Genomic DNA, 4,342 nt, shown 5'->3' on the forward strand with positions numbered 1-4,342 from the left:
TCTTTGTGTGTGTGTGATAATGTGTGTATCCACTGCAGTCATTTCTGTATGCTGCAGTCAAGGAGCTCAGTCAGAGAGGGGAAACAGTGATTTACCTCCTCTACCTTTGGGAAATTGACCATTTTGCTTTTTCTTCCTTAATATTTTCCCTCAATATTGCTCTCTCTCTCCTCTGTGTCTGCCCCGTCACACACACACACACACACACACACACACACACACACACACACACGTCCAGATCACCATGGAGATGGAAAGTGGAGGGAGGGGCTGAGCTCTGCTTTATGAAAATGCAGACCAAAAAAAAAAAAAAGAGGCGATGCCAGCCCATCTTCTCGTCTTCATTATCTAATCGCTCCCTCTTTCACTCTTTTTTCTAATTTCTTTATTACTCTGTCTGCGCAACTTTCAGTTGCCAGGTCGTTATACTCAACATCATCATTAAGTCTCCTTCCGCTCATCCCTCTTGTGCTGTATCTGTCTCTTCATCTCCTTTTCAGATTGAGATAAAGATAGACACTGTCCGCCAGTTAATGAAATCCACCCAAGGCCAGCCGTGACTCACTCGGTGTTTACCCAGGGTGATGACATAATGTCCTCTGAATCCAACATGTGTACACACAAACACACCTACGCAGGACACTAATCAAGGGTCAATTTTGTATGCACTATTTTTGGTTACAATCCCGCACCAACATTGGCTATATATATATTGACAGATGTTTTAGTCTAGGTCTGTTATCAGGTATTTTAATATTATTTTGGAAGGCATATTACTTTTATAGCTACACAGGGCCAGATTAAATGGATGGATTACACTAGGCAGACAAAAGTCCCCCCAAACCAGCCAGCACAGGCTAAAAATACATCTTCAATCACATTTTGTGTTTTGGTTTTAGCTTAACAAAATATATACTAATAGCAAGACAAGGCAAATGTATCTGTATGCACATTTTTCACTTGGCTGCTGCATCTAGAGCCTCGTAGTTTGAAGGTTAAGGCCACTGACAAAGCTGCCATATTTGACGAGTCAGGAGTGAGAATGTGTTGTTAAAGCTCCACTAATCATTCATTTTTATTTTAACAATAAATCAAATGAGTTCATGCATTGCAAAAGGCATTTTTCATAATGTCAAAGTCACAAAGAATTGTCAGGCAACTTTGCAGCTCTACACGTCCACTTTTTTGCCCTTTTAGCTCATTTGTTTTGGTTGCACAGCCCACAAATTTCACTCGTATCGACCCCTATTTTATGTTTTCACCACAAAAGCCTGCAAACCTGCTAATGCAAACTGGACTGTGAGGAAAGTCCAGTGTTTAGTTTTTGATGGAGCCGCAAAAACAGAAAACAGGACAGCACCTGTGTGTTTTTCTGGATGCAGCGCCCCTTGAAATTCCTCTGTGTAACATAAAAACAATGACCGTGTTACATTTATTTCTGAAACCATAGTCCGCTGTCCTCCCTTGCCTCCGCCGGGGGGGCAGTACCACCGTATCTGCCTCGTCAGTTTATAACAGTCGGTTTCATATCCTGCATGGAATAGAGCTGCAATTTGCGCGTGCATCCGAGCATGCAGGATGTGTGTCTGCGTCTCATATCCTGTCGCGAGGCACGACTGCTGGATTTATTCTCGGCGTGTGTGCCTACAGAACATGTGTTTGCATTTCCCCCCGTGATTTTATTCCCGTGAGGTCAAGTTAAGAAGAGAGCACGGTGCCAGTGCTTTGGTTAGGGTGAGGGTTAAAATAATACAGATCTTATACCTTCATTAGCATTTTATTTTTACTACAAGGGGATGGAAAGACTTCAACATCTTCTGACTTTCACATCAGCAAAAATCATACTTGCACATTTAAGATTGATAACCCCTTTCTTGCTACCTGTTGAATGTTCCCTTTGTTGAACTTCTTTGCTTACAGATCATTGACAGATGTTGCAGTCCAGGCCTGTTATCAGGTATTTTAATGTTATTTGGAAGGAATATAACTTTTACGGCTGATTAAATGGATGGATTACACCAGGCAGTCTGTAGTCCCACCGCAACCAAGCTCAAAATGCATCTTCCATCACATTTTGTGTGTTGGTTTCAGCATAGAAAATATATATACTAATAGCAAGACATAGCTGTATTTTTGACTGTTCATCTCTTGTTTTGTACATATGTGTATATCGTCTTCCCCTGATTCAACAAAAAAGGACAGTTTAGCAGTTTAGGTTTCTCTAAACATCCGTTAAACACACTCATCAGTACTAATCGTTAAACACCTGTTCTATTCATCACCGAGTCCCTGACAGAGCCATCCTAAAACTGAGATAATTAACTTTTTTTTTTTCGGCCTAAGGGTAGGTATGAGTTTTATGGGGTAATATATTAAACACACACACCGCTGCACGCGTAGGCACGCACACACACATAAGGATGCAGGTGATTTTATTAAAATACGATGAAGTAAAAGTGAATGATGCGTAGTCTCCGCTGCTTCCATGCCTTACCTTTAGAAACATCCCCTCGCCATTTCTCTTCCTGTCTCCTCCGCGCCGACTCTTTTCTCCCCTCACCCTTTACTTCTGTCATCTCGACAAAATGACTGATGATTTGGCAGCTCAGTGATCTGCTGGCACGGTAAAAATCCATCAAGGTTGGATTTCTTTCTCTCTCTTTCTCTTTTGCGCTCTCAGTTCTTTGACTGCGTATCAGAAGTGCTCCTGGCCTCGGTAAATGTTTTGTCACTTTAAAAGAAATAGCCGTTAAAGCCATCAGAGCAGAATTTTCCTCTTTCACCTTAATCTAAAAGAGACTCCTCTGAGTAACACCTGAAAGACTGGCTGAAACAGCTGCAGTGCTGTAACAGAAGGAAGTAAACATGATTTTATTCAATATTTTCTTATTGCAAGACTAAATGGCCTAATGCAGAAGACAGAGTTACATAAAAGGTACAGATAGACAAGCCTGCCATTTAGAATACAACAAACTAGACCACAAATAACAACAATAGCATACATTTAGTTGCCAGTTAATGAGCTGATACAGTTTAATACAACAGCAAAGGCAGATTTGTAGGAGGAGAATTAAGGTTCAAGCTCAGAATCGTGATCAAAACATAATTTAGCCCATTTGTGCTGGAGGTGAAGTGTCATCCTGTTACAGCCCTCGTTCTACAACATCACGCTGCTTTTCAGTGTCAGCGTGCATCCTTGATAACAACCCAAAGCACTCAGAGTGTAATAAAAACAGCTGGAGAAAACGCGGCACATCAAATCAGTATTTAATACCACCATAATTCCTGACTTCTGCACATATCAATTTGTCTCCGCTTGCTCTCGAATCACGTCTCCCCGGTTAATTAACACTTGAGTTTGTTTTCTCTTTTCGCTTTGTTGTGCATATGGAAAGCTCTGCTCTTGGGAACATGAGTAAAAAGAAACTCTTCCGTCCAAACACATGCAGACACACATAATCGAACACACTCAGACGTGTTGTGACACAAAGAGAAGAGCTCATTCTGCATCTGCCTATATGCATCCCCCCCGGCCAGGTGCAGAAGGACAAACAAAGAGCTGACAGGATCTCATTACAAAGAACAGAGCCTGATAGCGAAGACCCATTTTTCTCTATTTCACTCTTGAGTATCCCTTTTCTCAATTTTCTTTATATGACTCATCTGGTTATATGTCCTCTTCTGTTTTATGTCCCCTTTCACTTGGTTTCCCACTCAAGATTTCTCTTAATACACACTGAGATCCGATGAAGCTTTAACCACCTGGTCCAAAAAGGTGGCCAATTAGACCCATTAATACAAACAGGCAACAATTAAATGATGCTGTGGAGTCGTCATTTACCGCCGAGAAAACTGCATTCTGCTGCATTACGGAGGTTGTACAAGTTTTGGCTCTCCGTGCTATGATGGCTAGCGCAGCAGCTGCTCCTCACCACAGCTGTGTCATGTAGTGTTGTGAAGCACAGATCCATTTTTTTTCCTACTTTAGCCTCAGGTCACCATCAGACCTAGAGCCACAATTACTGCTGAATCCGAGCAGGCAGGAAGAAGACATCTGGGGTCCGTCCCTCAGGTCAAGGAAATTCACTGTGGGGGTCAGAGTTTAAACGAGAAGCAAATTAAAGGTCTCGCTCGGCGGTGGATTCACATTTTTCTGCTCAATCCTGAAAAAGACAAATGTTTAAGTTAGAAATTCATTTTTTTATATGTTTTAAAGTTTTGGTCAGAAGTGCTGACAGACCTTAAACATATTGCACAGATATCAAGTGTCATAATTAAAGCATTAAAGCATGAACTGGACGACTGAGAACCTTCATCAACATCTATATTATATGTTTACATA

The sequence above is a fragment of the Pagrus pagrus genome (genome assembly GCF_965226575.1).
Source record: "Pagrus pagrus genome assembly, chromosome: 18".
Taxonomy (NCBI): domain Eukaryota; kingdom Metazoa; phylum Chordata; class Actinopteri; order Spariformes; family Sparidae; genus Pagrus; species Pagrus pagrus.